The following is a 24,885-nucleotide window of genomic DNA, read 5'->3' on the forward strand; positions in this document are numbered from 1 at the left end:
CCCTTAGAGAGGTCCAGAGAGGCCCATTTTATCCTTTTTTTTTTTGACTAGGAACATTCCGTCACACTGGTAGGATAGACTGTAAATCTCTTCCTCATGCCCCCAAATCTGATTCAGAAGGCTTTTAGAAACTAATGAATGTAAAGCTAATGAGCCACACTCCGCTCATGAGCAGCCTGGCCAGAGTGTGCCGTGGCAAGCTCCTGGTGCATTTTCTGGGCTGTAGAGAGCAACAGCGGTGCAGGAGAAATGGCCAGGGCACGCTCTGGCATGTCTTACTGCAACACCTTGAAACGAAGCACCCCCATAACTGCTAAAAGCATTCATACAGCAGGTAGGAAAACAGTTAATTGGGTTTGCTGCTGCAGAGCACGCTCAGGTAGGCTGGGTGGAATACATTAGGCAGCCTTCACTGATAAGCCAAGGCATGCTCCAACATCGTCACTCAATAGCAGCTGCAGAACTGAGCTCATTTATTCATTCTGTGGCAAGATGTACTGTACTCTGCTAAGCCTGAACTGCAATCAAAAGGACATACTTTCGCAGAAAAAAAGAACTTGAAGAACATTAAGAAGCTTTTAAAGCACCAGAAACTCAATTATTTTCAGTATGTTTCTTTATTTCCCCATTTTAAGGGAATTTAAGCAAACCTTCTTCTTTGTCAAATCCAACTCTGCAAGGTTCCCAGCTCACTGCAGTGTTTAAACAAACAAGACCTCAGCATCTTCCCCAGTCCCAGAGGAGTCTGAACTTGCTGCAATCTGATTTTTCTTGCTATCACTGCACATCTGGAACCGTACCCCTCACTCCTCACTGGAAGGTACTAGAGATAGGCCACCTCAGGTGCTTCCTTCTACCTGTACTGCCACACCTGCAGCACAACCACAGCCTGTGATGGCTAATCTTACATATTTCTCCCTAAGATCTCAAGAGAATTTCCAAGACCCTTGACTTGGTTGCAAATCAAGACTGCAGCACAAGGCAACATCTGCTGAAAACAAAAAAAATGCTGGGGAATATTGTTTAATTGAGAGGGACTATGAAGCATTGAAGGTTTTCTACAGGAAAAAAGGTTCCCGATGTTTATTAAAAGCACAAACTATATTTTGTGTCCCAGACTGGCCTCCTGAGAAACCTCTCTCATCATGAGCAAACATAAATGGAATTATTTTTTTTCTAAATGAAAGGTACCACGAAAACTAGTTCTTTTAATATTTGCTCTCCATTGATTTTCAAAGACAAAAGGTACATAGAGCTTAACTGGAATGACACCAGCGCCAGCATTCAATAGCAAGCAACAGAAGCACTCAATACTGAGCAACCACAATGAATACTCCTACATGGCTGAAAAGGAACAAAAGAAGGGTACACACACAGAAGTACAACATGGTATAGACTGAAAAGCAAAGGAAGACACATAGGAAAAGCAGTAAACAATGGTAGTCCCCTGGACTGAGGCCAAGTTTGCCTAAAGTGCAGCACCTTGCTATTCAGGGTATTGAAAGCAGATGTTTACTCTGGCAAGGCTGAAACCCTGAAGTGATCTAATCTAATCACCATGATTACCATTGACAACCTCTTCTGGTTTGTACAAGATTTTACAAAGAATGCACACTGAGCTAAGTATCACCCAGTTAACTCCGTCCAAAGTCTGTGTGTGGAGGCTCAGCACACAGCTAAAACCTGAGACCAGCATTTGCGCAAGAAATCTCATCCTGCCTGCAGTGATCCTTGGCCCACAGACAAGAGAGAGATCAGAGGGTGCCTCACAGTGTCTGATCCACAGGTACACAGTGCCTGCTGCACTGAAGTGACTGTTCAATCAAAATTAGCAGTTTGTGATGAGTCACAGACCAGCAGGAATTACACGATCTAACCTTGGCTTCACTGAGTACAACAGAGCCGCTGATTACAAACACCCAGCAGCAAAGCTACCTCTGCTGCACTAGAACTCTTAGCTCAAGCCTTTTCTGGACTCTGAGGTTACATAAAGTGCTGCTCCCATACCATCCACCCCCTGCAGGTCCAAACCATTAGGGAGCCCAGCTGAGAATGCTGGGCACTCAACACCTGAACAGAAGGTTACCATCACTTGATGACCCTCAGTACCCAGACCCCCTGCCAAGCTGGACTCAGACAAGCACACATAGGCATGCAAGGCTCATGTGATCTTCTCCCTCTTAACTGCACACAAGTCCCAAAACTATTGTGGCAAATGACAATAGTAGAGATATAATGCAAACTTTGGAGTCAGAGACACAGCAGGTTCACTGGTACTGGGACAGCCCAGCTTTCACGCATGCCTGGAGCTTGAAACCACCAAAACTCCAGCAAGCAGCACTGGCATGCCTGCATCTTCCACAGCACACAGGCGGCAAGGACTTGCTTGATCCCTTGTCAATCAAATGTGGAGGCAGCACTGGTGTTTAAGAGCAGCAGTCCAAGCTCACATCAGTGTGAGATGAGATGCCAGGGGGAATCTGACAGCCGGTCTCTGATGACACCTCAGACACCAGAGTTCACCTCATGTTAGTTCTCAAGTAGTTCAGGGGACGTGCACTGGCACAAGGTCAGCTCATGGGGAGGACAAGCACCTTCTCCAGAGGTGGTCCAAGGGCCTCAGGTGCCTGTACCATCACGAGATGAGGAACCTCAACTACTTCAGATCTCCCCCGTATTGTGCGGCTCTGGCAGCCCCCCAAAACCCTCCTGGAAAAGAGTGGCTTTGGAGAAAACCACTGAGCTGGTCACACCGCAGAGCACAGCCCAGAACAAGCCCACGCCTGCCCTGCCAGCAACACTCCTGCAGAGATAACGGGGCTTGGCTCCAGCCCGGCTTGGCGCTGCTGACTTCACTGGGAGGGCGAGGGATGTCTCTGTGTTCAAACACTACAGGCGACCGGGCTGTTCTTGCCTTGCCTTCCCCTCAGGCAAAAGTCTAATCTAGGTCTAATTATGAGGCTCAGTCATGTCTCCTTTCAGCCCTTGTTAGCTGTACTAACTTGTCTGCACACGGAGCTCGTCAGTAATAGCCAAATCTCTATTCCAGCCAATACGTGGATACTCTTATTCTAGAAAATGAGTTTGTCAGCACTTGGGTTTATTCAAGGAGAGCCAGTAGTGCCTTCAATGCACATTAGAACAGGCTATGAATCTGCTTTCAAGTGCATACCATCTAAACCAGTTTTTCTTTCCTGGTTTCAGGGACTTTCAGAAGGCAGGCACTAGGTTAGAGCGAGCAAAATCTAGGCACAACAGGAATTTTTTGGGCACTGGAAGCTGTAATTCCCTCCATGGACTACAGCACCAACAGCCGAAATGACAAAGAGGAAAGCAGGAAAAGAGGAGAGAAGCAGGAGGAAAGGAGAGGGAAACAGCAAGAGAGAAAAAAACAAACAAATGGGTTTTTGCAGTTACAAACTGAAACTTGGAAAATCCACAGTCAGGCTGAGGTCTTGCTGGCAGCAGTCACCAAGGAGCCAGGAATGTCCCTCTGGCATCTAGTGTGACAGCATGGGCAGAGGATATCTCCTGCTCACTTGACAGCTCCCTTTGCTAATCTTTCTGAGGTGACAGAAATCTAACCCCTGCTCTCATCCAGCTCTTTCGTGCCACACATTTCCCCATCTTTAAGGGAAAAGCTAAGGTAAGAAACCTTTCCCACAGCGCCAAACTGGAGCTGAGACCTCCTTCAGAGCAGCTGCAATTACACGGCTTGCTTTCCAGCTCCCCAGAAAACTACCTTGCTCGAGGATGCTGCCATGGGACACATACCCCTTGGTGTGTCCTTATTTTCTGCAGCTCTCCAAATATCAGGTGATGATAAGGGACTCGGAGGCAGTTGCAATTTACGTCTTACAAGAAGCACGGATCAGCCCCAGCATGGAATGGTGTGTGGATAACAGCTGCTTACAAAAAAGGCCTGCAGAGGAGTCTGTGGTGAGCACAGCTGTTGACAGCTGAATCCTGCAGGATTTACCCCCAGGATTTTGCTCAAAACTTGTAATCTCTCACAGAACAGAAAAGTTGCATATCAGGTTCCTACCAGCACACTGTGCAGCACTCACTGCTCCTGCAGCCAAGCAATTGTGTTTTGGGGGTCATATCCTGACTTGGCACCTGTAAACCTTCCCCCTAACACTGTGAATTTCCTCTGTGTCAACAGAGGAAATGGTATTTTAGAAATGATAGTGCAAACTGTAAACACATTTATGGAAGTTATTTGTCACATTCTTCTTCCTATAAAAGCCAGGCCTGCTTACTATCATGAGTCCAATTGCTCAGACTGCCGTGGGAGAGAAAAAAAATGATACCAAATGTAATTTGGAAATAGCAAAAAGTAGTTTTTCCATACATTACAGCTACAGCTGTGAGGTTAAATCTCTTACAATCTATCAAACCCACTGCCCCACTGGAAGGGGTGTTCTCAACTCATTTCAAGTGAGATATTTGGCCTTATCTCCACACAGGGCTGGAAATGGCTTATCTGGGCCACTGGCTGCCGCCAGCCCACATCAGCTGAGGAACTTCCAGCCCAACATCCATTTTAGGGTCTTGGAGGGATGATTAAAACACAAAGCTGCTTTGTTTTCAATTCTGCCAGCTATCTGAAATCACTCAGGAGTGTGCGGTGCGAGGGACAAGTCAGGAAATGGATTGAGGGCAGAGAGATCTCTGATAAATGTGTTTGACTGTGGTCAGCATTGCACAGGAGCAGGATACACAAACCAAAAGCTATTTCACATGTTCCACAGCCACTCGGTGAGGCAGGCTGGAATCTCACCCAGTTCACGTCACCAGGGCTGAACAGATCCTGCTCAGAGGCAGTGGTCTGATGCACTGTAACACAGGAAGCTGCAGGGGTAACCCTTGTCTGCTGCCAGACTCATATTTGGTGGATCAATGGAATTACTCTGCGAATTTTACAAGCTTCTAAATCTCCCTCTGAGACGCTGAAATACATTAGCAAACGCAAAATTATCAGTGCAAGGACAACAGCCTGGGCAGCCGGCAATACTAACTAATGAAAGATGCAAGCCAGTAACGTTGCAAGCACACTACAAAGCAGGACATCTGTTTGCTGAATAAACAGCTCTGATTCCTTCAGCACAGGTTACCCAGCATGGCTATTCAATTACTGCAAGACAATCAAAAGCAATCAAAAGCAGCGGAGCAATCCGGCAGCCCAGAAGGACGGCATCGCTTTACACCATAAGCAAACCCTGACATCGTTCTGTCTGGGTTCAACTGAAGCTGCACAATGAGCATTTATTTTTTTATCAGCCATTTTGAGGCGATGCTCTCTTTCCACATCCTCCTTCTTACAAAAGTCCCCCAAGAGGCGCACCGCAAATATTATCCAAATTCACGGCTTCCAAAGGCTGCCCAGTGTTGGGGAGCGGCGGGAGGAACGCACTGGTGTGTGCTCCCTGCCGGAGCCAACTCTCATGGAGGCTAATGAATACCCCTGTCGACACTGGCACCGCCTTGCAATTGCCCGAGGAAAAGGTGGGGCAGCGAAACCAACCTGTTTCAAAGGCAGCAAACTCTTAATTACCAGTTTAGTAAGTATAAAACAGTTTCAGGCAGGCAGAAAATACAAACATTCATCTATTGATGACAGGGCCTTTAATGACAAATCTGCTGGCTTTGTATGACATCATGCCAACGTGACATGCTGAAGCCGTCTACTGAAAATGGGGAGAAGGGTGCAGATGAATGGGTGGGTGTGGAAACCAGCTCCAGAAGGACTTCTCTGTGTCACGGTGTAACCACATGAATTACTGCACAAGAGCTTACAGTAAACAAAGTATTTGCTATCTCTCAGAAAGATCACAGCAGCAGCAAAACAGTTCACAAAAGCAAGAATCTGAGTCAGTTCAAAACAAAGAAAGTACTGTAAGGAAAATTCAAGAAAATACGAGACTAGACATGGCAGAAGAGGATAAACTGTCAGGCAGATTCCTGCTCCAGGGGCTCACAGCGTGGGAGCTCAGGGGACCTGCTTGTTCTAGAGGTTATGAGTCCAAAAAACACCCGATGGAGACAGGGCTACTATTAAAGAGCCAGAAGGGCCCTGCTAACATTGTCCTCTCATGGCTGGACAGCAATTATCTCCATTTACAAGCCCTGACACCTTCTCAGTAGTGTAGCTGGTCATTCCCAAGCACCTGTGTACCTCAGAGGGGAGCAGGATGGCTTTGCAGAGGCGAGTGTTCCCGGGAGTAAGCAAGACAAAGCAGCACCTCCCAGCTCACTCTGATGAGGAATCAGGCTGTGCTCCTGCCAAGTCCCTGTGCTGCTTCTCTCCATGCTCCCACAGGCACGGTGACAAGGTAACACACTGTCACTGCAGCAACCTGTCACCTCCCAGGGCTGAGCACCCTGCATCTGCCATGCACTCTCACTCAGGGGCAACCTTGGTGCTCCAAGTTTGAGGGGACACTGCATCCCAATGGGATGAAACCAATTGTTTCTCCCAGTCCTTAGAGATGCTGCTGTCACCCAAACAACTTTCCTACGGGCAAATCAATTGTTTCTCCCAGTCCTTAGAGATGCTGCTGTCACCCAAACAACTTTCCTACGGGCCTCATGATGCCTCGATCTAGCCCAAGGAACTGGCTGGGACAAAAGATGACGCCGCAGATGCAGGAAATTAGGAAATTTCCATTAGGAAATACTTCCTCCTTCCCTTTGAGAAGCACTGCAGCATGCCACTGCCAAAGCCTTCCAGGATACACCAGACATAGTCACATATCAGCCACAGCTACCTGTAAGCTTCTCACAGGGTAGCTAATCCAGTCTGGATTCAGGCTGGGACACAACACAAAGCCTCAGCTCTACAGGCTCCGGTGAGGCAACAGTTGTCACTCTCCAGCATGGCTATCCCTTAAGCACAGACCAAGGGAAGGCATGAGAAAAGACCCTCTGGGGATAAAGTTCCATCCACTAACCATGGTCTTGCACTCCTCTGATTTGGGGTCTTCATAAGCACTGCAAGATCTGCTGAGATGACTGAGCCTAGCCACAGCTTCGGTGGGGAACAGGCAATTCCTCTCCTTCACAGATAACCTCGTGCTCAACAGAGGCAACACAAGGGTGACTAACAGCTACTGAAGCTGACTCAGAGCAGAAATAAGCATTCAGTCATAAACCTGACCAAATTAAAGGTATGTACCCACAACCCACTGTTTCAGTTCTTAGTTTAGGGAATCTTCCTAAGTAATAACAACTTCTGCTCTGTATGTGTTAACTGTGGAGTCTGCTACCAACCAAGAGACCTTAACTCATCCTGGAAGAAAACTATTATTTACACCTTTATCAGATTAGATTGCAACAGTCAGAGATGGCATTGATGAAATCCCTACTACCGCAACATCCTTCTGTCACCCTGGTTACCACCTCTTCTGGCTCTCCATTCTGGCTTCCTCATAATGACAGTCACATTTGCAGCCTTGGTCCTAAACTCAAGTTTTTCTAAGACTGAGATCGAATATATCTAAAAGAATTAAAAGTCAAGAAGGAAGATTATAGCAGAAGCTTATCTGCTCAGGTTAAACAAGCTCTCTGCCACAGGGGAAGCCTCTCCAAGCTGATGACACAGCCTCACAAAGAGGCTGGAAGTGTGATACAAAGCCTCAAGATGTGAGGAACACCCCGGACCTCCTGCTCCAAATCCAAGCCCAGTGCTCTTCCATGAGCCTAAAGCAATGTCCACACACAACTCAAAGCCAAGAACACACAAAACCAAGCATTTTCCTGAGAGACCAGAGAAACCAGTCACTCATGCTAGTGAAGTACCAAAATAGGCTTAGACTGCATGGCACTGGAAGTCATTTAAGGGTTCAGGGCACAGCAAAAACTACGTCAAGAAATGTCAAAAATGTGGGTGAGGAAGAGCTTACACACAAATAAAACAGATCATATTTGCAAGATCCCCTGCCTGAGCAAGCACCCCTTTTTTAATCCTTGTTGGGTGAGGAAAAAAAATTACTTTTTTATTTTCTCCCTCAAAATTACAGCATAATTTCAAGGAGGTAAAAATAGAGTTTTGTGGGTCATATCCAACAGCTGATAAATAAGGCCAGGCTCTTTCAAAAACTATTACAAAAAAGAGTCATCAGCTGGAAGTATGCATTGAAAGAACTCACAAAAGTTCTTCAAACACATGAATTCAGAAGGGTTTTGCAGCCAGCTATTAAGACTCCATAGTAAAGGAACAATAAAAGACGACCCTGCTGTGCTTTCAGGCAGGACTGTGTCATTTGTTGGTACCAGCTGTTGAGTATAACTGCTTCTAGAACTGTTTTCAAACCATTGTTGCTTTTTAATATTTTATACAGGAAATACGACATAATTATTCCTACTGCACGTTTCCTCATGACAGAATATATAAACACACTCCCACTAAAACACACCCAAAACTTCAATCTTTTCAAGGAAAAGCATGGAAACAGCTCTTACTTGTATTCCAAGTCATTTATTAATCCATTGCATTTTTCATACTACCTGCACTGATGTGAGATGTTATTAGCATAGAGATTTTCATTTTTAAGATGTGCAATCAATAAAGCATTACCATATGCCATTAAATCCAACGTGTGGTTAAATTAATGGAGCATTTGACTTTTGATCCATGTATGTTTGGTTGCAGTTCAGTGCAGGAAAAAGTGCATGAGAACAGAGTTAATCTGACAGCAGAGCTCTCCCACGCTTTCTAACATCGAGTTTCAGATTAAAGTGAAGCATTCCTGTTGCCACTCAGCTGGAATACTAAATCTGTTCATTTCCACTTCACAGGCCAGAATGCAAGATTTTCGGTCATTTAACTCCTGCTGAAAGGGGTAGATCGTGCTAAAATCTGATTTCTGCTTAGCTTCTGCAGCCTGTCTGCATCACTGTCAATCCAGTGGCTTCTCCTTCTGTGGGGAACATTGCAGCCTGTCAGAGCATCACTGGCCAGCAAGTCTCAAGCAAAAACTTTGATTAGGGACAGGAAAAGGTTGTATGTTTTAATAAAATACTCTAATGAAAAAGCCTTCCCTCCCCTCACCCCAGCAATTGTTCCAACATGGAAAAGAAAAAGCACTGCCTTTCCTTGCATCTAAGCCACTGAAAAAGGAAGGTATTAATACAAAATGGATGAGCAATGACTATTGACTTTTTAAGGAGAGAAACACCTCCCTCTTATCTTTCACCCTTCCCAAAATCCCCAAAGGAAAACCCTTGAGGTACCAGGAGTGTCAATCTGCTGGAGGGCAGGAAGGCTCTGCAGAGGGATCTGGATAGGCTGGATTGCTGGGCCAAGGACAATGGCATAAGGATCAACAAGGCCAAGTGCCAGGTCCTGCACTTGGGTCACAACAATCCCCACAGGCTGGGGGCAGAGCAGCTGGAAAGCTGCTCAAGCTTGGAAATTGAAACTTGAAAATCATACTGGGGAGGAGCTGGGGAGTCATTAGATAAAGCACAAAATACATTCTGGCACTCCCAACCAGCCAGTGCTTCCAAAGGAAAACAATGATTCCCCCTGCCCCCACAGAATGTCCCCCTGAAACAGCGTTTTGTTCTCTCATCTCAAAGACTAAACTGAAACTTTTGGAGTCAACCTCCAAAATTGCCAAGTTGGGATGGAGCTGCTCTGTGATGCCGTGAGAGTTTGAATCCCAAAGCCTGCAATCAAGGTGTGTGGGTGTGGGAAAGGAGGATGAACATAATTCTTACAAAAACAAGGCTCCTATGCAGCAACAGCTGAAAAGCTGAAAAGCACCAGTCCTGGTGCTCAACAGCCTGCTCTTCTACCTCCCCATACTGTCTTTTCCTTCACTCTATGCCTTTTCTCCAGCACAATCCTTTGCTGCCACTATCAATTAAATCTCATGCATGTGGTTGTGTCTGCAATTTCCTTAATTGTAGCAAACTGTGTTTTGAGCAAATGCTCAGAAATCATATAAAAATATTTTTAATAGTTACCAAAAACAGTACATAGAACCAGTCCCAGTAAAGGCTAATATAGTAAAACACGGGTTATAGTCCAAGGCATTATTCCTTTACAGTATTCAGAAAGAAAATAACCTTTAAAAAACTTCAGAAAATATACACATATTGACATCAGGTAGCTCTCTGTCTGTGAAAGTTTCGCGTGCACCTTTTTTTCAGAGAAATTCTATTTTCAAATGAAACAATAAATGTGAAGTTTCAGTGCCCTTGTTCTACTGCAGCCAGCTCAGGCATACAGGGTCTGCTGGAACCAAAATCACTTGAGAATTGTAAGAATGGCTTAAATTTAATCTGAACACCAGACAGATCAGTGATATGGCAAATCACTGCTTTCCATTCAGAAGTTTTAAAACACTCTATCACAGAAAACATCTTGAGATAGTGAGTAACTAACTTTATTTACTTGGTGGGGGAGTGATTTTTTATAGAGGGGAAAACACAGCAAGACTTGACCAGAGTCAGGGACAGATATATCCTCTTACTATTTGTTTTATGTCTTATGTTAAGCCATCACTTTCTAGAAGATCCATTAATTGCACTGGCTCCAACATCACTTTAGATGGAGACTCTGGTTACCTTAACAGTCCTTCAGAGACAGAAGGATGTAGAAAGGCCCCCAGCCAAAGACCCACAGCAAGCCAGTGCCTACATGCAAACACAAGTGAGATATTGTTGCCAGACAAGTGATGGTTTTTAATGCTGGGATGATGTAATTGCTCAGAGTTTAACAGAGGACATACTCTTCTTTTTACAGATAGCAAGTGTTGCAGAGGCTCAATATCCTATTTACTGCTTTGCCACAACACCCATCTTTTCAGAAAGATGTGCAATAAAAGGAGTGGCTGATAATTTCAGCCAAGGCTTTAAACAAATCCCCAGTGCAGGCCCTCATGAATTAAAGAGCACGCAACAGATAAATGGAAAGCTGGCAGTGAAACCACATCAAGACCAAGTGGATAAAAAAAACGGCATCTCTTGGCTCCTGTGGTACTCATCTTAATATAACCAAATACAGGAAATCAGCTGAAATTCCTTTGCTGTTCAGGGAAAATGCATTCCCTAACTTCAGACAAATTTGCTGTTAGTCAAAGGTTCATTTTATCAAATGACTACTACAGAAATTGTGGATTTCCCCACCCCTTTTCCCTGGCAAACGTGGAGGGCTGCACAGTTTGGTGGCATGGGACTCCTACTTCCCAAGTGGAAGGGTGTGTTCTTTCTAACTGTGGTCCCTACCTTTCCCCCCAAAATATTACATCTGCCAGAAACAGACCAAGAAAGCTAACCAGACACCTGGATTTGGCAAGCTTCAGTTTCACTGTGCTGGAAAATTAAATTAAGGAAAGCTTTAAAAAGGTTTGGCCCTGTCTTGAAAATGGGAGGATTGTTGGCCTTGAAGTCTTAAGGACAATCTACTATTTTTTCCCTGAAATGTAAGTCTAGCTTTCTTTGGGAAGATTCCTGCACTAGCTCCACTAACCAGTGGCTGGAAGGAGCAGTCTGCACGGTAGCTGTTGAGGTTTCCTTAATTCTTATTCTTCTCCAAATGGGAAATCACAGAAGGGGGTGGGGAGGAGGTAGCCACCGTGGACTTTCCAGGATCTACTCATACAATAAAGTCAAGGTTCAGGATAAACAGAATTGAGAACAGCTATAAAGGGAGGTTGTGCTCTTGCCCTGTCCGAGTATTGTTTCATTCCTGACTGATTGAAAGGCAGCATTTGACAGACAGGGGCTAAAGCTCCGTGGGGTTGCAGGTCTCTGAAAACGATTACAGGGGAATTGAGTGCATAAATTGGTTTGTCTCCCTTGCTCCGAACCATCTTTCCCTCTGCCCCTCACATACACACATGGCTACAACCGTTCTGCCAGCACTCTTTTGGTGCTTTGATGCAAGGTACACACAGCCTGGCTTACAGAAGCTTCCAAGTTCTACAGGACTCTCCAGGCCCACATTTCCTTGAAACCCCCAGATGTTTACACTGAGAGCTTTGCAGCAAGGGTGATGTTGCTGTGTTTTCCATTCCCTGGTGTGATGCAGTAGCCGGCCCTGCCGTGGATGGGACGTGGCAGCTCTGCCCCGCGCTGCAGGTACGTGCAGGGGGAGCTGGCTGGCCATGGCCGAGCAGTCCCTCATACTTTCCCACGTTTTCAGCACGGAGGTGTTGCACTTGGAGCCACGCAGTCGCAGTGTGTGCTTTTGCTGCCGCTGCCAACTCAGGAAACCGCTGCCACATCTTTCTATAACCCAGCTCAGGTTAAACCAGATTTTCCGGTACAGATAACAACTGCACTATTTACATTTTTGTACACCTAAAGGGCAGACACCCCGGCTTTGCTGGAGCAGATGTCTTAGAAGGAAGCTCAAAGACTAAAAAAGCATGTAAAAGCCACAGCAGCCTCTCTGACCCACTCTAGCACGGCCCAGGTGATTTTGTCTGCACAGGCTGCCCGAGCAGCTGACACGCACCGAGCTGCTCACTGCAAGGTGTCAGAAACGATAAAGCAATAGCACGGTTTGATTTACTGCTGGGCAAACACCGTCTGGCAGTGACCACACACGGAGAGGTCAGGCAGTGCTGTCCTTTATTAGCATGTCAACCAACGCTGTGCTAACACACTCATGGATTAGACTCCCGAAGTCGGATATGCGAGCATGCTTGGGTATAACTAATTGGAAATAGGCCCTGAATCCCTAATAACCTAAGTTATGGTCCCTGGGATTTATGCCAAATTAAAGACAATTAATTCTCCTCTCTTGATTATTACACACCTTAATAGCTCTGTCCTTGAGTCAGTTCCACCCTTGATGTGCAGAGCCCTTTAGCTCAGTCTCTAAAATTTGATGTGCATGAAGAACAGTTAATAAGAAAGTTCTGAATCAAATCCGAGTTACTGTATCAAAATCTCTCATGTTTTACAACAGTGAAAAACACAATTGGATTCAAAGCCTACTTCAGATCCTAGATTATAAAGGCATTTGCTGCATAGCCTCTGCACTACAGTCTTTAGAGGCCTTAAACAATTCCACGTTTCCCTTTAAGATGTTCTTTTAAAATACCACACAGCAGTATATACAGATAATCAGGACTGTTTTCAATAAATGATTTCAGTGAAGTTCACTGGCTTTATTTGATATACAAAAGACTATTTAACCTTCTCCCAAGACACTCTACTGATGTAATTACAAGCAAGAGATGAGGCACGGCTCTCCCAGATGTAACACTAACAGGAAAGAAAACTTTCTGCTAAGCAGAGGCCGCTCTAAGTCTTTCCTAGAGGATGTAAGAGGCAGGTACCTCCTTGCAGATAAGAATACTGTGAATCCTAATTTCCCCAGCTCACTATACAGTGCACAGGCCACTGGTGCTAGGACAATTCATCCAGAGGAAAAGTGCTGGCACTCGTGTCTTAAGCATCCCTCATGCACTAAGTAAACAAGACCATGTGTCCCTTTTCAGAGCATCAACAGCAAACCCTGAGCAGAGCACACTCTACTGAGGCCCTGAAGACACAGAATATGATTTTCAGAGCTGATGGAACTCCAACATCAAGACTGCCTGGGACACAAGAGGACACCCTTGCCAAGGTTGAATGTCAGCTGCTCACTTTTACTGAGCTGACAACCAACACAAAATGCCAGGACAAGACACCCTGCACAAGGAGTCTTTGATGTTGGAGATGATCACGGGGGCCTCAGACTCCTTGGGAAAACTTCATCTTTTCTTCCAGACAAGACCCATGACCTGCCTGAGGGAAAATAAAGCAGGTCCTCATCCTATCTGTGAAAACCAACACAGTCTCAAGTCTTCTCCAGACGACACTCAGTTTCTCGTGACCGGACCCGTGGCTCAGTAGCTGGAGGAAGATCTCATGGGTTTCTCCTGGAGACACAAATGACAGGGAAACCACAGACCTCTGCAATCTGAGCTGCCTGCTCCTGAGGCTTTCACACCACAGATGGGGCTCTCTGGCAGACAGACAGTCAGCTGTTGGGATTTGCACCACATCTCCCCAAGAGCAGACCTGAGGCAGATCTCTATGGAGCCCATACAGAGGAAATCATTCCTTGTGACAAAGTAGGAAGGCAATGTCCCAAAGCCATGAATGTTGCCATGTGAGAGCTGAAAATCCAAGTTTCATATTGCCTGTTGAGTGCTTGACCTAAGGCTAATATGACTCTCCAAAGTGTTTCACTCCCTAGGTTTCTTTCCCTTCTCTCTTTCTGCTCAGCTCTGCTCAGCGACATATCTGATTCCACACCTTGTGACAGAAAGGTGCATCCCAACAGAACAGAAAGAGCTGGGGAGAGGAAATCTCTAAGGTAATGTGAGGCAGGGAGAACAAGCTCCCCCTTGACTTGTGGCTCATGAACAACCCTGGTCTGCTACAGAATGGCAAATAAACACAAGTCTGCCTTCCCACACATGCAGGCAGCAAGCAAAATCAGAAAAATAAATAAAGCAACTGAAAATACGATTTTTATTTGGTACCATGAGGCAACATTACACTGGATAGGCTACAATTTTTTTTCAGAGAGATCAGAGAGCCCTTGGATTTAAACACCTGAGAAACCCTGGATTGGGAATTAGGGTCCTACCTAAGCTGGACCACCACAGGCACAAGCTTAGGACTCAGACCTTCACATACTGAGCGCAAAGGTTGATTCTCCCCAGCAAAACCACCTGCAAACAGAGTAACAGCATCACCTTACATTTTACACTGAGAATATAAATTAAATTAGCAAGTAGATTTTGATCATGAAATGACCTTTAAAAATGACTGAGAGAAGACAACATTAGCCACCGTTATTTGCTCTGATACAGATCCTTCCTGAAGACAGCTTTGTGTGCAAAATATTATTGCTAATTTTATTTTACGTTTTCCAACTGCTTTTAAGACTCTAAGATGACTCTTATTTTCTCATTTTTTCATAGACAAGCCTTGCTGTCTTCTTCCTTCATCTAAGAACAAAGTGGGAAAAGTGCTGCAGCTGAACTTAAAGAAACCTGGACAATTTTATGATGTTTAATAACATTTGCAGCTATAAAGGCTAAAACACTAAGGGTAATGAAATCTCATGCTCCGGTGCTTAAGGCATTCTCTTTCTGTTGTCCCACATGCTGACACCTGTTTCCCCGTGGAAACAGCTCATGTCAGTATGGGAAGGAGAAAACACACTCTCCTTGGAGACACCCACAGGGGCTGGCTGTGGCTGGAGGTCAGAGTCTTGGAGACACAGCCAGCCAGACTCAGGGTGAGCTGCCATGCCCTGCAATCTCCTCTCACTCAGCTGAATTTACGACCGCCATCAACACACTAACAATTACAGCATTCGTTGCACAAATCTTTACGAGTTTTCCAAATGAAAGTGGGCTTTTCTCCCTTCCTTGGCTTAAGCATGTTTATGGAAAGACTGCCAAAAATTGCACCTGGTTTATGGCTTCAACAACAACATTTCTTCTTGGCGCTCTCTCCGCACCTCGCTTCTGCCTCGCTTACATAAAACTGCAGAGATTATGCAGAATTCATGTCTGCCTTGTGACAAGCTCTTTTAAAAGAAGTCAATGCCATTTAGAATCTGCTTTGACCTTGCATTTAGACAGACATAATATCATGTACAACTCCATCCTGCGCAGAAACTCCCTTATTCGCGCGTCAAGAAAGATGAGAGCTTTGACTGCTAATGCTGCCTTCTCTTTGCATGCAAGTCAGATTTGCCTAAATCTTAAATTAGGGCAGGCTTGCACTTTTGAAATTTGGCTACCCCTTAAGGTAGCCACCTTTGTTTTAATTTACCCCCCCCCAAATTAACACTGTAATCCCTGCGCTGTAGACCATGAACCATTTGTTAGCATCATCTCCAAGCCATTTCATCATTGCAAAGGTTTCAGACATTGGATGGCTGTTGGCCACTTATTGTTTTGCCTTTCATACCTGACATTTTAAGCAGTTAGTCCTGAACTATCTACCCAGTTGTAGGGGATACTACACAGAACAAGGTGACAGTCAGGTTGTACCAGATGAGCCAACAGTCCCTTATGAATCAATGAACATCTCAGCACAGATCTGAAGTTCCAGCAGTTTTCCCACTTCCCATATACCCAGTTTCAATTTTCTGTGATTGTATTTTTATTCCACTACCTAACTGCACCTAGTCCAAATCTCTTCACTCTATTGGCCCTATGTCTATCTCTACAATCCAGTTCTGTTGGGAATGTCAGTTTGATCCACCTTTGCTGGGCTGTCTCTCAGGCACATATTCCTGCTTTCTGAAACCATCCTGCTCCGAAGGACAGTATTTCATCTGGTTTTGCACCTTTCTGGACTAGTCTTTCTAGCTATTTACTCACTTGCTTAACAGCATCTACATCAAATACCAGCAGCATGTAATGAAAAAAACATAAAAAATACTGTCCAGTCCCAACCATCTGCCTGTAGAGCTCACTATTACTCCAACCCTCTTGTTACTGCCTGTATTTTAGTCAACAAACCAAGGACTGAAATCTCATATACTGTCACTACCTCAGCTGACAGGAAGCACAAAGTTTCCACATCTGTGCAAAGAGGCACGGAGCAGCCCAGAAGGATGTGTCTCAAGCAGTTCAACTGGCCCTGCAGCTGTGGGGATGGAGAGCTGCCATGCTCCCATTTGCAGATTTCAGGAAGGGCTGGAGCCCTTTGGTGGAGTGCAGAGCACAAGTTTTTTACAGCACCTGGAACTAAGCAGGGGTGTAAAGCAAAGCACAAGCAGGCAGGGAGAAATTAATTGCTTTGGAGGGTGTGGGGACATGCTGGGAGGAGAGTGTGTGCTCCACAGCTCACAGAGGTCCCCGTGCATCTCCCTGCTGTGATGAAAAAAATCTGCTCTTCCTAGTGCAGAGTGGAGAGGTGGCAAACACTACCCTGAATGTTCGGAGCAGGCTGCAACAGGCTGTGGCTCTGGTGGGACAGGTTTATCAGCACTGCCTGACCTGCCTTCCCTGACAGCTACCCTCGGGCTGATCTCCTGAACGGGAGGAGCTGTGGAGGTCTGGGCAAGTGAGCTGGTCCCCCACATGCCCCGGGGCCGAGGGGATCAGCAAAGCCAACCAGCTGCATGCCACCACCGCAACCAGGTGGCTGCCGGCACTTCTGTGCTGCCTGGGTTCGTGTTAGAATTGGACTAAGTGAGCTGATCAGCTGCATGATGAGCACCATTTGTCAAGCCAACCTGCAAAGCGTGCCGCACCCCCCTCGCCGTGGGACGGAGGCGCTGGAGGCTCTCTTTGCAGGAGCGTGCTGCAATCCCGCCCGCTGCCGCTCTGGGAAGAGTTCCTCATAAACTTGCCCATTTGCAAGCCACATGCAGCACAAGGCATCGCTGCAAACTCGTAATTAAATTCATTACTCCATACAATTTTAAGCCATTCTTCAAATAATTACAGTAATTTGATAAGCAGAAATCGCATAAACCTGCTGCAGCTTTATCTCTCCCATTTGCTGTCTGAAGGAAAATGTGAGTAATTAGTCGGATGATAACAGTCCGGGTTATGCAAGCAAAACAAAATTAATATGATCCTTACTCAAGAAACCCTAAAATAAAATGAAACCGATGACTCCTTAGGCAGCGTGGGGTGGGAGCGAGGGGAACAGCAGCAGCCAAAGGGAGCAGGAGGGTGGCAAGGCTGCACTGGCCACGCTCCCCACGCTGCTGCGCAGGCGGGATGCTCCCGGGAGCCGCCGACCTGCAGCTATTGCTCCTCTCTCCCAGGAAAGTCACGTCAGGTAACCTTGGTAACTCCAAGGCAGGGGAGGCGGGAGGCGAAAGCTTCCTGCAATATTCACGGGACCATGACAGAACATTCATTAGCGCTCTAATGTCAGGAGGAATCAGCAGCCCGGGAGGCTGTGCCGCCCCACTCTGCTTCTCACCTTGTTTATGTGGTTCCTGACCTTTCCTGCTACGAAGCAGCAAGTTGGCAAACTGCAGCTCACGGCACCCTGAGGCACGGGGGAGGACGCAGCAATGAAAAATTCACACCTGCTGACTTGTGCGGTGTGCTCGAACTCACAAATCAAGAACCGGGGAATGTACAACATGCACCATCTCCCACGGGCCCCGGCCATCCTTCGGGCTCACCTACCTCTCAGGCTGCCCAGGCAAATCCACCACAGGCATGAATCCTGCAAATGCCAGGGACCCACCACGATGTGCCCACAATGACTGTGCCAGCATCCTGTTTTGCAGCGGGGGCAAATAAAGATAAAAAGAGGTGGAACTGGAGGCTCTGAATATGTTGTGATTAGCGCAGACCCCAACAACGTGGGTGCACTGGGTCCTGCTCTGTCCACATAACTGCAAATTCAGAGTCAGAGCTGGTAGAAGTCCTCTCTGAACACCCACAGACTCTCTGAACCCTTCTAGACAACATTAGGGGACTAAAGAGTTAACAAATCCAGAAGGGCCGGGGATGAGTTTCACTGGAGATAAGGAAACATGGAGTATATACTAGGCTGAAATAGAAATGTGGCCCGGCCGCAAGATCAATAAAGAGGAGAAGGCCAGAGCTGTGGTTACTTGGTGCCTGGATTAAGAGCTTCATCGAGTTTCTGCAATCAGATCTGATGATCCCACCAAAGGAACAAAGGGAAGGCTCCAGGCCCTCATTTCAGAGAAGTGAACGAAGAGTCATCAATTTTCTGAAAGTGACTTTATGCCTCGTTAAGACCCATCTAAATTATATACAAGATGACTTCCAAGTAATGGAAAAATGAATCTGCAGACAGTCCTTTCTTTTTTTCCTTTTTAGCTTTTATTTCCTCAAGGATGTGTCTCCAACCAGCCTGAAACCAAACACTTGTTTAGGGGAGAAAAATTCCCATCGCTACAGGGAGATATTTCGAAATGAGCACTTCAGTTTTAAATGCAGCTGCACCTTTCACGCTCTTCTTCCCCTAGAGCTTGGAGCACCCTGGCCAAGAAAAGCGATTCAAGACCTAAGCACCACATATAATAAGCAATTTACGAACTGAAGCAAGATTAGCTTTAAATACCACTCTTTCCAGATGAATCAATCTCAATGTGGCAGCTCCACAGATAGTTTTATTATTTTTTAAAAAAAAGATCTTAAAATGATAAAAATTTCACATCCTTAATTCGGAAATAAAAAAAAGAATTTCCTGAGTAAGCAAGTTCAGTGCAACATAAAAGGGGAGGGAACAATACACTGGGACAAAACCCCACATGTTCTTTTAGCCTGTATTTTACCAGCGTTGCTGAGCGGGCCAGGGGCAGGGGTGGATGGGTGTTTGTGTGGCCCTCAGCACACATGTGACAGCTGCAACAAGACAACTTCTCATCAATTCCTGTAGCCCAGGGCTTCAAACAACTGCCTGCTTTGCTCAGGGAGGAATTTTATTTGCAGTGCACCCGTGGTTTTGCTTCCTTCCTTCCCAGCTTTCCTTGAAGCAGCAGAGAGCAGCCATAGCTATAACCGTGGGGCTGGAGAGAGCAATGGTTGGGGCTGGCACTAGGAATAATCCCATGAAACCTGTAGAAAGCTGAGGGATCAGAAACACTAATGGATCTCCAGGGAGAGAAAGCAGATGAGGCCAAAGGGAGAGGAATCCCCCACCAAGAACAGCCTAGTTTAGTGTGCAGGGATGGCATGAGCCCCTTGCAAACACCCCCCCTTGCATCATGGGGGCCTCAGCATCAGCAGCTCCCCTGAGCCTCCCATTCTCCTGGGATGGGTTCCTGTGCAATGAGAGGCCTGGGTGTACCACACAGGACTATCTGCTGACTGTCTGAGAGGTGAGGACATCGGGACAGATGACCTAATCTCCCTTCTGATCTCATGCTACTGAAATCTCAGGAGTCTGCTGACACAGCAAAACCGGCAGCAAACTCTGCTATTTCAGCTGTGGGTTTCCACCAGGGTCTGTAATCAATACGAACAAACCAGGCAGCAGGAAACAACTGCTGCCATTTTGGCTGCTCTAACCAGATCTGATCCTGTGTGTGCCTGCCAGAGGACAGCTAAAAGCCCAGCTCGGGTCCCGGCAGCCCTGGGATGGGGTCACGCTGCCGGGCTGGCAGGGCAGCTGGCAGAGCACGGCAAGCCTGCGGTGCTCCAGACATTTGTCACAATTATTGGGGATTTACGAGGACAGGGATCGTGTCAGTTGTCTGTAATTTCACTCTGAATGATACCTCTCTCCGCAGGCGGCAGCCTCTGAATTAAGCCACCCTGTAGGGAGAAAGGGAGATGGGCCTTTGAATGCCTCTTTGACAGACACCTCACCTAAACGAGCTCTTCTGTGCAGCTCCCAAATGATGGCTGGGGGCCTTGGAGTAAGTTAGTGTCCAACCCCACAGGAAACCTCACAGCCCTGTGATGGGGTGGCTGCTGCTGACCAAAGACTAAGCCCAGACTGCTGCAAGTGAGTGCCCCTTCTTGGCCATGCTGGGGACATGCACAAGTACTAAAACGAAATGAAGAGTGCAGGGATCTGCCCTAGCTGTCTGTCTTTGCACAGGATTGGCAGCTGCAACTACTGCTTGTATGAGAATGGTTGCCTGTACACATCCCCAAGCCAGCAAAAGCAACACCCCCAAGAGCACAGCACAAAGCACTTTGAAGAGGAGGGATATCATGTGGTAACAGACACATTTAATTGTGACACTACCTGCAGCTGTCCCATAATACACACAGTCCAAAAACCACACTGCCCAGCTTCCATTTGCCTAATACCAGTTCGGTACCACAGGAACACGGCAAGTGCTTTGCTCCCTTTGCTAATTACAGAGACTTAGCTCTTGGAATGATACACGATTGCAGGCAACGATTTTTGCTAATGTAACAGCTCATCTTTTCTATACCTGTAACTCTGCAAGAAGGAAGTACTCCAGGGGGAATACATAATGTAGTAGGAGGGATGGCATGCACCTCTTTCTATGAAACTGCAATCCTAAGGCTTCACAGTTCACACAGTTCCACTTATTGTACCACAGAGGCATTTTCCGCATTAGTAGAAACCTGGTACAATTCATTTCATGATCATCAAAAACCTATCAAAATGGGTGTTTTTAACAGTTGTACTAGATTTTCTAACATTTTTGTTATATGGCATCATGGTAATTCTTTCTGCAGGGCTACATACTGAGGAACAAAATGGTGCCACTACTGCTGCTCTTTGGATCATTAAACTTCTGTCTTTTAAAGCAATCAATTCTTGCTGATTCATGTTTAACTTTTCAGAGATGATTATATGAATTCTTATTACCCATTATTTCATGTGTGTTTTCAACAATCCTGAGTTTTAAGAGGACATCAGTATTACCATAACCTCCCATGGGATACTCACTTGAGGATATTAATTTTTAACGTTCCGTAGCACCTACAGCAATCCCAAATTCTACAAATTGTATTTCATTGGTATGTATCTATCTAGGGAGACTGGCCAGTCACTGCATATTTATGACTAATTAACTGTTTTCAAGTGGAAGAACCGCCAAGGAGCGGGTACTGACTAAGGAGGAATTTTGCAGGGATTCTGAAGTCGAATAAATCTGTATCTTGGAGATAGCAGAGAGAAGGTTGTAAACTCTCACAGCTTTCCAAGAAAAGTATCTCAAATTATTCTAGTTGAATTCTCCATTTAGCAATCTGTATTTGAGTACTTCTTAGGAGACTGGCCAGCTGTATTTAAAAATATTCCTGACAACCCTATTTATGAAGCTGAAGGTGCTCCAGAGCATCCCTGGCAGACAGAGCTTATAAACTGCAGTGGGGACATGGAGAAAGCTTGCAGAGTTCACAGTGCAGGAACGTGAAAGCTGCTGTGCCAAGGCAGCTTATTAAACCCTGCAGGTCCAAAGAGAGTGGGCAGGACTGCCAGTCCTGAGCAACGCACAGCTCTGTATGAACTTGGATTTTAGTACGTGCTACTGCCTAGTGCAGCTTCCTCCCATCACTGCTGGGTGTCTACAACAAAGCTGCTGCCTTCTCCCCATGCAGCATATCCTCAAATGCCCAGGGAAAACTAATGCCCACTATGCATGCTCATAAAGAAGCTGGGGCTGTGGTTACAGTAGATATTTTCAAGTGTTACGTGGCTCTCTCATGTTAAAAAAAAAGGTCAGTCACGTGTGCGCTGCCTCTACAGACAGATTTTCTTTTTCAAATTTTGCCTGAGCTGCATATGGCTCTGTAAAAAGCCATTCTTTCCTAAGCATCCTAGCTTTGACAACCACAGTCCAGATTTTAACACCGCACACAATTCAGCCACCAAAGAAATTTGTGCTAATGAGGAAATGTGCCAGTGTACTGTATCATTTCACATGGGAGCACGAGGGAGAAGAGAAAAGATGGAGAAGGTCTAGGCAAGGCAGTAATTTAAAGAACTCATAAGGATGTTCAGGGTGGTCCAGGAGCTTCCACAAGCTTCAAGTCCACAAGAGTCTTAAAGATGCTCTTCAGCTCAGAAGGTGGAAATGGCCACAGCTGCCAGTTTGCTTCCCACACCCTCCTCAGTGGGATTAGACTGGATGGGAGCACAACTGACTGGATTGGTTTGGCTAAGTCTTTAATCATCTTTCTGGAGAGAAAGAGTCTAGACACTAAGCTGAAGTAACTCGGCAGCTACACCATCCCAATGACTGTGCACAGATAAGCTGATGGTGATGCCAGCAGTGAGGGAGTACTCAATACAAATGCAACCATCTCAATCCCCCCCGAACTATGTTCATCACATCTGAACACCAGAAAGCATTAAGTCATTATGGAAACGTAGACAGAGGCAGAAAATAACAGGGTCCTCACCACTAGTTGTTTTTTGGTTTTTTTTATTTTGTTTTGGTTTCAACCTTGGGGAAAGAGGGCAAAGACTGAGGGTCAGGCAATTTTACAAGGACATTATAAGGGAGAAAGGAATTTCATTTGTTTCATCTAAACCCCTCTGGGCAGAGCTGGCATTAGGCTGAAGTGAAGTACGCCACATGCCTCCATGGGAAAAAAGCAGATGGTGATGATAAAAGGACGAGTATTTCTGCTCCTCATCTCTGAGTGCTCCATTTATTCTTAACTAGCTGTTTCCTGCTCAGTGCAGCAAATATTGCTCCTCCCTGACCACAGACAACTGACCCTAAACACTGTGGCAAATTCAGATCATTGGACCACTGGGATCTCGGTCTTGGTTCCACCAAGCGTGAAAATGACCCTAACATCTTTCTGTGTTTTCTAGCTATAGTTACAAGTAATAGGAGACACACAATAATTTAATGAAAATAACCTGATAATGAGTAATGACTGCAGGAGAAAGGGTGAGCTTTGTGTTCTTGCCTAAAAACAGAACAGTGACATGGCAGTTGTGAGTCATTACCAGAGGCAAAAGGGACATACCAAAATCCATACCTGACAGCCGTGGTTACTGACAATGGCAAACAAGGCAGCCAGTGTCAAACAACCTGAGAACAACCCTGCTGGCACAGGCCTAGCTTAGCCCACAGCAGTGCTCCTACAGGCCACCAAACTCAGGTGCCTCTGCTAATGGAGCAGGACTGGGAGGAGCCAGTGGACAAAGTTAGGCTGCCTCCACCATCTGTTACCTGTCAGCTTTTCCACAGTTTGTTCTAGGGTAGTGTGTAATCAGCCAAGCTGCAGGATGGATGCCTTAGTTAAACTTTTACTTTATGCCAGATGTGCTGGCAGCTCTGTGCTACATTTTCTTTTGCTCCAAACTGACAGTTGAGGAAACCTGACAGCATTTTCTACCAGCTGCGGCATTGCAGCCACACCATTTCCTGCTCCCACGGCTGCCAGTTGCTCTCCAGTAACCTCCAGAAAGATTCCTTTTCTGGGAAAGTGATGACATGTGAGCCCTGCATGCACGTATCCTATCTATCCTCACTCTAATTTCCTGAAAGAGCTGGTTTTAGTTGTGTTCCACATGAAAAGGACGAGAATTGGGGTTTGCTGTTAGTGGTCAATCACTAGCACAATATGGTCTCAAAACTCAACCCTCCCCTTCACTCTGACTTTACTGGAAAATCCCAAACCAGCACTGCACACACTGTCTTACAGCAACCTCCCAGTGCCATGGCTGAGCCAGTTCCACGGCTCGCTCTCACTTGAAAGAGAAACATCCACTCTGGATGTCCTCCTAGGACTCACAGCATGCTGATCCAGCAGTGCAGTTTTAGCACAGCTACCATCTTTGAGACCCCAGAGAAGGGACCTGCACTTTCCTGTAGAGGAATTTAAGTTGCCACCTGACGCAGAGATGAAATTGCAAGACGAAAGGACACAGTTAACCTTGCAATTGAAGCCGTGTGCCTGCGAAGATGGAGAGCAAGGTTTGCTGCTAATCTGCACGATTGCTTTCTGGATTCTTCTCCATGCCACCCCAGGGAGGATGTTACTTACTACCAAGCAAAAATTTCATTTGATTTCATTCCCACTTCAAAACAACCCGTGTGAAAATCAGTTCTCTGCTGCTTTCAAAGGAAAGATCTAAGGAGAATCACAAATCTGAGCTAATCCAAAAATTACCTGCTATATTTCCAGGTAAAAATTATAAGGCCAGTAAGAGTATTTGGTCACCTTGCCTGACCTGCCGTGACAAATTCCATGCAGCAGCCCTTCACACTCGCCTTGTGCTCTATTTCCTTTCAGCTGGGCTGAAAGGTCTTGCTGAAAAGTGTCCAGAGTTAGATAATATCGAGAGAGAGAGAGAGAAGCTGATGCTTCCAGTGGCAAATCAGCCCCACTGTTGGGAGATCTGAGCCTTATTTTTGCTTGAATTTCTCTGGTTTCAGCTTCCAGTTATTGATTCTTGTTCTGGCTCTGTCTGATGGATTAAACAGTCATTCTTTGCAGCTAGCACCTTCTCTCACTTTAGGCA

The 24,885-nt window shown here is 46.0% G+C and overlaps 1 protein-coding gene across 18 annotated transcripts in view; it reads right to left on the minus strand.

Moving 5' to 3' along the window:
• The window catches only part of PTPRF (protein tyrosine phosphatase, receptor type F), a 287,080-nt gene that overhangs the window by 107,354 nt on the left and 154,841 nt on the right, over window positions 1–24,885 (minus strand). The gene's annotated exons all lie outside the window — the stretch shown is intronic.

Source organism: Neopelma chrysocephalum, unplaced genomic scaffold (genome assembly GCF_003984885.1).
Source record: "Neopelma chrysocephalum unplaced genomic scaffold, ASM398488v2 Primary Assembly neopelma1_64, whole genome shotgun sequence".
In the NCBI taxonomy this organism is placed as follows: domain Eukaryota; kingdom Metazoa; phylum Chordata; class Aves; order Passeriformes; family Pipridae; genus Neopelma; species Neopelma chrysocephalum.